The sequence below is a fragment of the Oryctolagus cuniculus genome, chromosome X (assembly GCF_964237555.1).
Source record: "Oryctolagus cuniculus chromosome X, mOryCun1.1, whole genome shotgun sequence".
Classification (NCBI taxonomy): domain Eukaryota; kingdom Metazoa; phylum Chordata; class Mammalia; order Lagomorpha; family Leporidae; genus Oryctolagus; species Oryctolagus cuniculus.
The window spans coordinates 28,359,805-28,372,803 of NC_091453.1; the positions used below are offsets into that span (position 1 = coordinate 28,359,805).

General features: G+C 38.9%; 1 long non-coding RNA gene across 1 annotated transcript in view; it reads right to left on the reverse strand.

Annotated features, from left to right (window-relative positions):
* Positions 1 to 727: 727 nt before the first annotated feature.
* The window catches only part of LOC108178773 (uncharacterized), a 99,267-nt gene continuing 86,995 nt past the window's right edge, over positions 728 to 12,999 (reverse strand). The window contains exon 4 of the long non-coding RNA XR_011385617.1: positions 728 to 823. This is a non-coding gene — a long non-coding RNA (uncharacterized lncRNA). The remainder of the gene's footprint in view (positions 824 to 12,999) is intronic.

A 12,999-nucleotide genomic window follows, 5' to 3' on the forward strand; every position in this document is an offset into this window, starting at 1 on the left:
AAGATTTATTTTTTCTAGTTCTTCTGTTCACCACAAATTCATTGCCAAGGGATGTCTGGACGAGGTAACCAATGGCTTGAAAACAAGGTTTTCTGTTTGCTTATTTCTTTTTACGAGAGAGAGCGAGAGCGAGAGCGAGAGAGAGAGAGAGAGAGAGAATTCCCATCCACTAGTTCACTCCACAAATGCCCGCAACAGCCAGGACTGGATTGGGAACCAGGAACTCCATCTGTTCTCCCACATGGGTGGCAGGGACTCAAGTACTTGAGCCATCATCTGCTGCCTCTCAGAGTACATTTTCAGGAAGCTGGAATTGAAAGCAGAGTCAGGACTCAAACCTAGGCCCTCTGATATGCAAAGAGGGCATCCTATGTGGTGTCTTAAACACTAGGTTTAATGCCCACTATCCCCAAAACAAGAGTTTTAGCAAAGGGACACACTACTCTGTTTAGTGGTAGACTTGCATTGGTCCTGCAAAGGAATAAAGAGTAAGAAAGCTCTTTTCAGTCAAATGTGCAAGCAGTTAGGCTGAGCACATCTGTGGAAGAAATGTGACAATTGAGATCTCACCAGGGCCAACGTTGTGGATGTATGACCAGAGTAGTCACACAGGGCACCAGGCCCAGAAGGGTCTTTCTCTTGGTTTAATGCTCTGGGGTCGCTATGTTGAAATCTTGGTAAGTTTATCTCTTTTCCTTTTTTAGTAAAATCTGATGGGACACTGAAACTTGCCTGTGAGCAGAGGAGATGCACGTCCACCATTCTTTGTGTTTCATACATAATGATCTTGATCCTCCTTGAGCACAGACTTCCAGTAGACCTACTATGAGGGAGAGTTCAGTGAGACTCAGAGAGAACACGAGGTAAGCAGACTGCATTTATGATTCATAAGCTGGAATACTGACAGAACACAGAGGCCATATTTTCTATTTGAATTAGAACTTTCTTTGAATTGAGAAGGCAGGCAATGGCAGAAATAGAAATGACCACTGAAATCTACTTTGCCCTTCCTTATTCATGTTATAACCTGGTATTAGCCAAACATTTTTGCTGGAAATGGTAACACAGAAGCAAAAGGTAATGAAGAGTGATCCATAATTATTTTTTCCTCTCATGTCTGGCCTTCCTAACCCATCAGTAAGCTGAAGGCAGTGTTGGTAGAATGTGTGCATCAAGAAGTGAAATGAAAACAACTGAGTTAGTGCTGACAGTGTTTCCACTGTTCTGGTAATGAAATACAAATCCTTGTATAAGCTAGGAAATACAAATTGTAAGGTCTCACTGATTCCACATATGAGTCATGTTCTTATATTTGCTTTTCAAATACACATTGTGGTGTGGGTGTTGTGATGCAGTGTGTTAATCACCACTTCAGATACCTGTATTCCATATCAGAGTGCCCACAATGAAGACCCACTTCTACTTCTGATCCAACTTCCTGCTCATGCACCTGGCAGGCATCAGATAATGGCTCATGTATTTGTGTCCCTGCCACCCATGTAGCATATGTGGATGGAGTTTCAGGCTCCTGGTTTCATTCTGGCCCAGCTCTAGCTGATGTTTGGAGAGTGAATTAGCAAATAAAACATAGCTCTCTCTCTGCATTACTCTGCCTTTCAAATGAATTGTAAAAACTTAAAAAAATCCCAATGAAAGGATCAGCTTCAAACAGATAGACTCTAGAAGAAAGTAAGTCATTAACATGGATTAGTTGTTCTTTTTCAGAGGGAGAAAGAGAGGGAAAGAAAACAGGTAAAGAGTACACAGGCACTTGAAATCTATGTTTTGTTAAAACATACAAAAGTATGATGAAAGATTAAATGTCAGACTATGAGCATGGGAGCATAAAAGTTACCCTTTGCTTTTCTGTACTTTTAAATTTCAGTCGGCAAGAAGGGGACCTGTGCTGTGGTTGAGCAGATCAAGCTGCCACTTCTGATGCTGGCATCAAATATGACAGCACTTGCTTGAGTCCCAGTCGTTCTGCTTGCCATTCAGCTTCCTGCTAAGGTACTGTGGGACAGCAACGGAAGATGGCTCAAGTCCTTGGGCCCCGGTCACCCAAGTGGGAGACCCAGATGGAATTCCTTCTCTTGGCTTCAGCCTGGTCCGGCCCCTGGACGATGAGGCCATTTGTGGAGTGAACCAGTGGATAGAAAAGCTCTTTCTCTGTCTGTCTCTGCCTCTCTTTCTGTAGCTCTGGCTTTCAAATAAATAAATAAGTCTTTCTAAAATAAAGGCAAGAAAGGAAATGGGAATTGTGGCATAGCCTGTTAAATATGCTTGCATCCCATGTCAGAGCACCTGGAATCAAGTTTCATTTCTGCTTCCACTCAACTTTCCTGCTAATGTGCACCCTAGGCAGCAGATGATGGCCTAAGTACTTGAGTCCTTGCCACCCAAGTGGTAGACTCCGTTGGAGTTCCTGCTTCTGTTGCAAACATTTGGGGAGTGAACCAGTAGTTGGCAGAGCTCTCACCTGCTCTCTTTTTTAATCTCTCTTCTGTTGCTCTGCCTTTCAAATAAAAAATAAATAAGTAAACACTTCTGTTAAACAAACATTGCATGATATAAAAGTGAATAGTAGCTGGCGCCGTGGCTCACTAGACTAATCCTCCGCCCTGCGCCGCCGGCACAGCGTGTTCTAGTCCTGGTCGGGGCGCCGGATTCTGTCCCTGTTGCCCCTCTTCCAGGCCAGCTCTCTGCTGTGGCCAGGGAGTGCAGTGGAGGATGGCCCAAGTGCTTGGGCCCTGCACCCACATGGGAGACCAGGATAAGCTCCTGGCTCCTGCCTTCGGATCAGTACGGTGCGCTGGCCGCAGCACGCCGGCCGCGGCGGCCATTGGAGGGTGAACCAATGGCAAAGGAAGACCTTTCTCTCTGTTTCTCTCTCTCACTGTCCACTCTGCCTTAAAAAAAAGTGAATAGTAAAATTCATGCCAATATAGTTCAAAATTTTAATTTTTCTTTGCTTAGAACAAATTAAATGGCTGACAAAACAACTTTACCTGTTTGTAGTTTTGTAGACATTTGTTGAGAAGAGGCTCTGCATTTTCATTTTGCTCTGGGCCTTGCAAATTATGCAGCCAGCCTTAGGTGAGAAGAATGGGATTAGCAACAAATCAAAACAAAACAAAAAAAGAGTGGAGTGGGACATGTATGCTCAGAACAGTTTTAGGAGAGAATACTAATCTTCCAGGACCATGACTGTCAATCGATGGACTTGAGCTACTTTTTTTTTTTTTTTGACAGGTAGAGATAGACAGTGAGAGAGAGAGACAGAGAGAAAAGTATTCCTTTTTCCATTGGTTCACCCCCCAAATGGCCGCTATGGCCGGCGCTGCGCTGATCTGAAGCTAGGAGCCAGGTGCTTCTCCTGGTCTCCCATGCGGGTGCAGGGCCCAAGCACTTGGGCCATCCTCCACTGCCTTCCTGGGTCACAGCAGAGAGCTGGACTGGAAGAGGAGCAACCGGGACTAAAACCCAGGGTGCCAGTGCCGCAGGCAGAGGATTAGCCTAGTGAGCCATGGTGCCTGCAGACGTGAGCTACTTTTAACAATCTGTATTTTATATCGTGTGAGCTAACTGGCCAGCACAGACTTTCCCTCCTCTTTTTGTTATCCATTTTTCAAATATTCAGTGTACCTGTTCTGGATACAGAGGACATAGGTGGACTACAGAGACAGTCAGTATCAGCTACCCTCAAGGAGCTTGCATCTGAACGACACTTTTCTGATTGTGTCTAGATCCTAATATATATCTACATCACAGTACTTGTGCATCTACATACATATGCAAACACATACACCTGGCATTTTTCCTTCCTATTATTTAAACTCTACTTTTCCCCCCTTCTTTTAGATCCCAATCACTTCTGGAATGGTGATAATGATGATAATGATAATAGTAAACATTAGTCTAAGCATTTAACATATAATAATTTGGTTAATCTTCACAGTAGTCCTGTGAGATATTTTTATCTCTATATTAAAAATGAAGGAATTGAAGCATATAGTGGTTGAGTAATGTGCCCCAAATCAAACATCTAGAAAGAGAATGAGCCAGGATTTGAACCAAGGTGGTCCCCACTGTGCTGTAACCTTGAGTAGTGGTCTTCAAATTCATGTAAATGTACTATGGCATAGGGGATGTACTGAAAATTCCAACAAAGTTTTTGAGGATTAATTTCTAGATATTTAGGTTCACCGAGTGCTTTTTCCTGAAGGTGGTCTGCCTAGAAGAAACTTGAAATTGAGGCTGGTTCCCTTTCTAGTCTTCTTTTTGCAATAGCACATCTCCCTTTATAGAGTGACAATCAAAGGGTGGCTTAAAGTGTTGATAACAGTGTTGAGAAAGTAACTGACTTTTAAGACTGAGTGACAATATCTTCTACAATACGAGTTTTTAAATTCTTTGTAATCAATAAAATTGAAGGGGAACCTAAAGAGATTACCAGCTGAAGTACTGTTAAAAATAATTTTTGATGATGCAACACAGAATTCTAAAAATTGAACGACAGTTTTATGACAAAGTTCCTTCCATTCCCAGCATCTTAAGAGGGAAGTTTTCTCGGTATTTATGCTTATTGAAACAGAACAGAGAAAGCGAATTTATGTGGAATCTTGTTTCATTCTAAGGATAAGTACCATTCATTCATTGATACGTAACCAATTGTATAAAAGTAATGCCATCCATCTCATTAAGAGGTGCATTTCCATTAAGATTGGACTTTTATGTTTAACAATTATATATCAGAATTGTCATTCTGATCATTTTTCTGGAAATAATGGTAATAACAATTCAATATTGGAGGAAATTTTAACACGTAATATTGTATGATCAAAGGAAATTTTTAAAAATGATATTTCAATTTAAGTACAAGCATTTATTGTACAGAAGAAAAGTAGGTTGATTAGTAAATGAGTTTGAATGGCAAACTATGAAATACTGTAAAATTTCTGACAGTTAAAGAGGATCTTGTTCACATATGTTTTTATAAATAGATGATGATGAGTAGCACCATAGCAACAGAGCCCTTCATGTATCTTAAGAATGATGTAGCAATTTGTTTAAAAATGTCAAAACTTTGGTGAGCATTTGGCCTAGTGGTTAAGATGCTGGTTAAGGTACCCATGTCTCATATCAGAGTTCCTGGCTTTGATATTCAGCTCTTGTTCCTGACTCCAGCTTCCTGCCCATGTAGACCCATGTAGACCCATGTAGACCCACTGCTGCCATGTAGGGGGGCAGCAGTGATGGCTCAAGAAATTTGGTTCCTGTCACCCACATGGGAGACCTGGATTGTGTTCCTGGATCCCTGATCTGGCTCTGCCCAGCCCTACCACTGTGGGAACTAGGATATTAACCAGTAGATGGAAGCTCTGTTGTCTCTCAAATTAAAAAAAAAGTTAAAACATATCCATTGCACTTATTTAACTTTATAATGAAACAATTTAAAGGTCAACTTTAGAAATATGTGAAGGAGTATTTAGTTTAAACAATTTTTTTGTAGGTATGTGAGTACAAACATAAGAGTTTGAACACCTGAAGACCTGGAGGAATTGTCTTGTAACCTAAGTATATTATGTTCTATTAATCTCCATTACACATCCCTGCAGCTGCTTTTCATGCCTAGAACATCCTTTGAAGTTGATGAAAGCCTTGTGCCAAGAAGGAACGAAGTGTTAGAAAAAGGGATGATGGAAACCCATCAACTGTAGTGTCTCCAAAGGGGCGGTTTAAATGAGTAATCAATTTCACTCTTCTCTTCATCATGTTCAGAGAACTTTTGGCCTGATTGCTTATTCAATTTCAAAAGGGCATCTCTCATAATTGCTTTTGGATCTACATACAACATCAATAAATAAAAAAAAGTATTTACCTTATAACTTCCCACTGGTATAGCCCTTGAAAAAAGAGAAAGGAGAGAAAGATTTTAAAAGTGAGAAAATAAAACAAGACAGTTTCTTTCACCTTGGAAATGAAAGCAAGATGACTGACAGAGGCATAACCAAGAAACAAAGAGTCAGGAACCAAATTACTTCTGATAAGCTGTGTATGAGATTTAATTGCCTTAAATAAAGAGAAAACAGCAGTACCTGTCTTAGAAGTTTCTGTTAGGTGTTCATGAAGTTAGATGTGAAGAGCTTGGTGAAATGTTCAACATAAAAATTTTTTTGAACTCTATAGAATTGATTAGGTAAGGAAAGAGATTTTATTTTCTTGAAAAAAAAAAAGGACAAGAGATTCATTTTACTGTATTAGAGTTTTCCTCTTCTAAGCAGTGCCTTTTAAAGTCTGTATTTCAGACAAGTGTCATCGCTGACATTGCAGTAACTACGTTGTTCCTTGACTTACAATGGGATTGTTTCCTAGTAAGCCCATTGTAAGTTGAGACGATCTGAAGAGGAGTATGCATGGGATCACCCTAACTTAGGGCCTGTCTCAACTCAGCAGCACAGTGCTCTGTGGAGCAGCAGTGGTTTCCCAAGGTGATCGCCAGGCTGGCTGGGAGCTGTGCTCACTGTCAGTGCTTAGCATTGCCAGACAGAATCTGATCACACAGGGCTAGCCTGGAAAAGATCCAAATTAGACATGGAAGTAGTTTCTGCTAAATGTGTATTGCTTTAGCATCATGGTAAAGTCAAAATCCAGTCATGTACAAGAACATCTGTATTTTGAATTCTTTAAAACACAGTATTTTAAAAGCCTTCTTTTAAAGAAGAAGGCTTTTAAGAAACTTTTAATTTTGAGATTATTTTAGATTCACAAGCAGTTGTAAAAAATAATAGAGAGATCCTGTATACCTTTCCCCCATGACAACATTTTTCAAAAATTTAATACAGTATTGCAATTAAAATGTGACATTTATACAATCAATGGATCAAATTCAAATTTCTCCAAGATTCTTTGTACTCACATGTGAATACGTGTGTAAGAACACATGTATTTTTTCAAAGAAAATAAAAATGAAAATTTTCATAATTTTCAATTATAAGGTCCTCACCTACCCAGGGAAACTGGATCAAAATTTGAAGACCTTAAACAAGGAAAACAAATGGAAATCCACTTATTGATAAAATATCATTATGACTCTGAAGTTGGGAAATTTTTAATAAAATAAAAAATGCACAAATTGGAAAGAGGAAATTTGATACAATGGACTATATAAAAATTACAACTCTCTGCAAGAAAATATGCCACTAACAAAGATGAAATAGGCAGAGTGAGAATATTTGCTATAGATAAAAAATATAAAGTATTAGTAGCAAGAATGTACAATGAGATTCTGTGAATGAACATGAATGAAAACCACTATAGACAAAATGAACACTGTGTGCTAACATACAATCCATAGAAAGCAGAAGTATAGATGGAAATATGCATGAAAAATGCCCAGACAGGGCAATGCAAGTTAAAACCACAAAGTACTACCTTTGATTGTTTAGGCTCACAAAAGACCGGCAAGTTGAAAGACACAAAGTGGAAATGGATAAAAGGAATAACAATATCTATTAGTTAAGTCCTATGTGTGAGTCATCACAAGTAATCCTCAAAGGTCTGAGAAGGTGATGTCAGTGTGAATTGGGTCAGTTGCATTGGCGAGCAATTTAGTAGCAGCCTTTAAAACTTAGAATGTGCATACCTCATAACTCAGCAATTTTATTTCTTAGCATCTACCCTGGAGACATAGTTACTCATGAGAACAAAGAAGCATATCCAAGGATGTTTTGGGCAGCAGTGTTTGTAATAGGAAAGAATAAGAAATGAGCTAAGTGTCTAAAACAAATAAAATGGTTAATTATATGTTCATACAGTAGCTCCAATGAATGAATATAGCTATAGATACCCACATGAATAGATATCCAAAATATAATGTTTAGCAGAAAAAGCAAGTTACAGGACAATACCAATTATATTAGATGCATATAGCAGCATTATACATTTAGTTGTATAGTATAATAAATATATAGGAATAATTTATGTTAATCTTAGTTAAATTTCATCTTCATTAAGAAGAGACTAAAGCTCAGAGTCTAAACTTCCTATTGGATAGTTGTCAAGACATATGAAAATAGCAGAAGCAGGATACACAAGGATAAATATCATTTAACCTCAGTCCTGCTACTAACCAGCTGTATTATTATTGACAAATCAATTATCTTTTCTATGCCTTATTATTCCAATTGAAAAATTGCAATAGTTATTATCCATCTATCTTATGGGGTTGTTTTCAAGATAAAATGAAGTACTATATATAAAGATTTGAGCACAGTAACTGGCACAAAGAAAGCCCACAAAACTTGTTGCCGGAGCACTGCGCTGATCCGATGGCAGGAGCCAGGTACTTCTCTTGGTCTCCCATGGGGTGCAGGGCCCAAGCACTTGGGCCATCCTCCACTGCACTCCCTGGCCACAGCAGAGAGCTGGCCTGGAAGAGGGGCAGCCAGGAAAGAATCCGGCGCCCCGACCGGGACTAGAACCCGGTGTGCTGGCGCCGCTAGGTGGAGGATTAGCCTATTGAGCTGCGGCACCGGCCCCTGACTGCTTTCTATCAAGCGTCTCTCTACCCTTTTGGTGTATTAGGTTATTCATGAGAAGTGGTAACTAGTTGTACTGAAGGTTCTATTACAAACACATTTTTATTTTTAACATCCAGATTAGAATTAGTTCCACAAATAAAATGTGAGACCTGAGGGATATGTGTGTGCATGTCTGTGTGTATGCAAATACACACATGTACACACGCGTGCATGGGCTTCTGTACCTTTTGGATTTCCAAGGCTGGACTTGCTAATGAATAATTGTAGCTGATGAATATTTCTGTAGCCCTTCACATCTAAGAGATTTAATAGTGCTTTTTGTGTTTTGATTTTTCTTCTTCATTAAAAAAATAATTTTGAAATAGTTTCAAATTTACAAAAGAAAAATTGTAAATTTTTTTAAATTGTAAATAGTACAAAGCGTTCCCATTTACCCCACAGCCAACTTTCCCTATTGTTAACATCTTATATTAATATCATATGTTTGTTACAAGCTACATCCAGCTTCCCCTATTATAACATTTCATATTAGTATATTTGTCACTATTAATGAACCTCACCCAGATTCCCATTGTTTATAATGCAAACCTTCTCTATTCTTCTCAACAACCATCCAAATCTCTCACATATGAGGGAGAACATGTAGTATTTGTCTTTCTGTGCCTGACTATTTCATTCAATATTATGTCTTCCAGTTCTATGCATTTTGTTGCAAATGACGGGCTTTAATTCTCTTTCACAACTTAATAGTATCTCACTGTGTATGTACCTGTACATACTAGATATTCTTTATCCATTCCTCTGATGAATAGTGTTGAATAAACAAGGTAGAGCAGGTATCTCTCTGATTCAATGTGTTCACATCTTTTGGATATAGACCCAGTAGTGGGATTGATGGGTCAAATGACAGATCTATTTCTAGTTTTTAAAGAAATCTTCATATTGTTTTCCGTAGTGGCTGAATTAATTTACCATCTCACAAATACTGTATAAGAGTTCCAAATTGTCCACAACCTTGCCAATATTTGTTACTTTCTTTTTTGATAATAGCCATCTGTACAAGAGTGAGGTGATATTTCATTTGCATTTGCCGGATGTCTACTTATTGAGCATTTTTTCATATATTTGTTGACCATTTATATTTCTTCTTTTGAAAACTTTATTCAGATCCTTTGCCAGTTTCTTAATTGGATTGGTTGCTTTTTTTGTTATTGAGTTTTTTGAGTTGCTAATATATTCACAATGCTAATCCTTTTTCAGATAAGTAGCTTGCAAATATTTTCTTTCATGCTATTGGATGTCTCTTCAGTGTATTATTTTCCTTTCCTGTACAGAAGTTTCTGAGTTTGACATAATCCTATCTTTCCAGTTATAGTTTTATTGCTTGTATTTTTGGGGCCTTATCCAAGAAATTTTTGCCTATACCAATGTCAGTGTTTCCCCTGTTTTCTTTTAGTAATTTCATTGTTTCAGGTGTTACATTTAGGTCTTTCGTTCCATTTTGAATTAATTTTTATATGGTGAGAGGTAGGGATCTAGTATAATTCTTTTACATATGTATGCCTAGTTTGTTTTAAAGACTTTTAAATCATTTGAGAGTCAGAGTTATAGAGAGCAAGTGAGAAGGGGAGGAGAAGGAGGGGAAAGAGAAGGAGAGGAAAACAGAAGGGTGAGGGGGAGGGAGAAGGAGAGGTAGATCTTCTAGCTGCTGGTTCACTCCCCAAATGGCCTCAGTAGCCAATGGTTGGCCAGGCTAAAGCCAGGAGACAGGAACTCCATCCTGGTCTTCCATGTGAGTGACAGAGGCCCAAGCACTTGGGTCATCTTCCACTGCTTTTTAGCAGGGAGCTGATCTGTCACTCCAACGCATTCCAAGTGGCAGTAAACCTGCTGTGCCACAATGCCAGCCCCTGTGTGTCCAATTTCAATTGCGATTTTAAATGATTACTTTATTGGCCACTTAGTGTCATTTGAAATCAAACATTGTATAAAATTAGTCCTTCAGTGTTATAACCTGACAATAAATATTTTGGCATTTGTTTTGTAGTCTTTGCTCTTTCTTTCTCTCTCTCCCTTTCTCTCTCCCTCCCTCTATAAATTAAATGAGTTTCTACTTTTCAGCTTAAGGTGATCCATAACCCATGTTCACAAAGTAGGACAAGAGAAGCTATTTCATAAGTTTTTGGTCTTTTATATCACCTGAAATTTGCAATATATGAATGGAAGTTTTTCTGATAAAGAAAACATACCTCAGGATTTAAAAAAAGGGGGAAAGAGTACAGTTTCCAGGAAGAGTTAGGGAGAAAACAGCAAAGGAAACTCTACACAAATTGGAGGGACACAGTGGACCTACATGTAGGGTGAGGATATGCACAACTCACGACTGCACCAGCCAAGAGCCTCCGCACCAGTGTGGGAGAGTGAGGTGAGACCAGACTGCAGCAACCCAAGCCACTGGCAAAAAAGCTGCAGGAAGAACCTAGAGAAAATCTGGCTTGAAGCCCTGTGGGGGATAGTGTACCAACCAAACTAGAGGAGAAAAAACAAAGGGGGCATTTTCTCTCTCCCCAATCACCCTGCAAAGGTGTCCTGTAACAAGCTGACAGAGAGCAGGTGCCATTTTGGACATACATAACAGCTGACCCGGCTCATATCCATGCCCTGCAATGAGCCAAGTGGAGACTCCTGAGTCTGGTGGGGAGAATAAACAGAGGGTTGGGTGATTGGGACTGTGGGAGGCTTGTGTGCTGGGACTGTGAAAACACTGAGGCTGTGTGGGAGACTTAGGGTTTGGCTAGGACATGGGACAGTCACTGTGGGAGGCTCCACACGATTAGGGCTCCCTGGTTACCTGGTGAGGGACATTGCTGGGGTATCTGAGCTTATACAGAGGACTGCAGAGATCCTTTGGGTGGTCCCAGTGGCAGAGCAGACAAATAATGTATTCACCGGGGCTAGTGCTCAGGCAATAATCTCCTTTGAGGAAAGGAGCTCAACTGAGTCTATGCCAACAACCAAGAAGAAACCTCCTCTCTGATAAAAAAAAAAAAAGGAGATTTACCATGCCAAACCTGGGTGTGCCACCTCAGACATGCCCTTCACCCTGGAGCACTAAACAGAGCTCCCTGGCCATACCCTAAACATACCTCTAGATATTCCATGAAAGCAGACACTCCATTAATCCACTCAGACATAGTCCAAAGATAAGAGCCACCACAGCAGAAAAAAAAAAGTAGAAACCAATGAGTATCTCCACAAATGCCAAATAACAAAAACACATGAATTCAAGAAACAAGAATAAGGAAGACAACATGACACCCCCAAAAGAACATAACACTTCAATACTAGATCTTGAAAATGATGAGACTGAAGAAATGCCAGAAATGGAATTCAAAAAAAAATGACCATAGGATTACTTAGAAGTAATCAGAAGCAATTTCACAAATTAATGAAATCCATACATTACACGAAAGAAAATTTCTCCCACAAAATTGAGATCTTAAAGAGAAATCAAAATGAAATCATGGAAATGAAGAATTCAATAGAACAAATAAAAAATACAGTGGAAAGTCTTAACAGAATCGGTAAAGCAGAAGAAAGAATATCTTACTTAGAAGACAAAGCATAGGAAATTACACAGTCAGACAAAACTCAAGAAGAAGAAATTAGAAAACTAAAAAACACCATTGGGTATCTACAGGATACTATCAAACAACCCAACATATGGGTTCTAGAAGTTCCTGAGGGCATGAAAGTAGAGAAAAGATTAGAATGCTTATTTAGGGAAATAATAACAGAAAATTTCCTACATCAAGAAATTGGAAAGGCACCAAATAAATGAGCTATCAATGCATCTCAAGGACCTAGAAAAACAACAGCAAACCAAACCAAAACTAACAGGAGAAAAGCAATAATTAAAATTAGAGAAGAAATCAACAGAATTGAAACAAAAAAAAATCCAAAAAATCAACAAAATGAAGAGCTGGTTTTTGGAAAAAAAAAATTGACACACCATTGGCCCAACTAACCAAAAAAAAAAAAAAGGAGAGAGGACCCAAATCAATAAAATTAGAGATGAAAAAGGAAATGCAACAACACACACCACAGAAATAAAAAGAATCATCAGATATTACTATAAACGGTTGTATTCCAACAAACTGAGAAACCTAGAAGAAATGGATAGATTCCTGGACACATACAACCTACCTAAATTAAGCCATGAAGACATAGAAAACCTAAAAAGACCCATTACCAAGACAGAAAATAAATCAGTAATAAAGACCCTCCCCAAGTAGAAAAGCCCAGGACCGGATGGCTTCACTGCTGAATTCTACCAGATATTTAAAGAACTAACTCCACCTCTTCTCAAGTTATTCAAAACAATTGAAATGGAGGGAATCCTCCCAAATACTTTCTATGAAGCCAGCATCACCTTAATTCCTAAACCTGGAAAAGA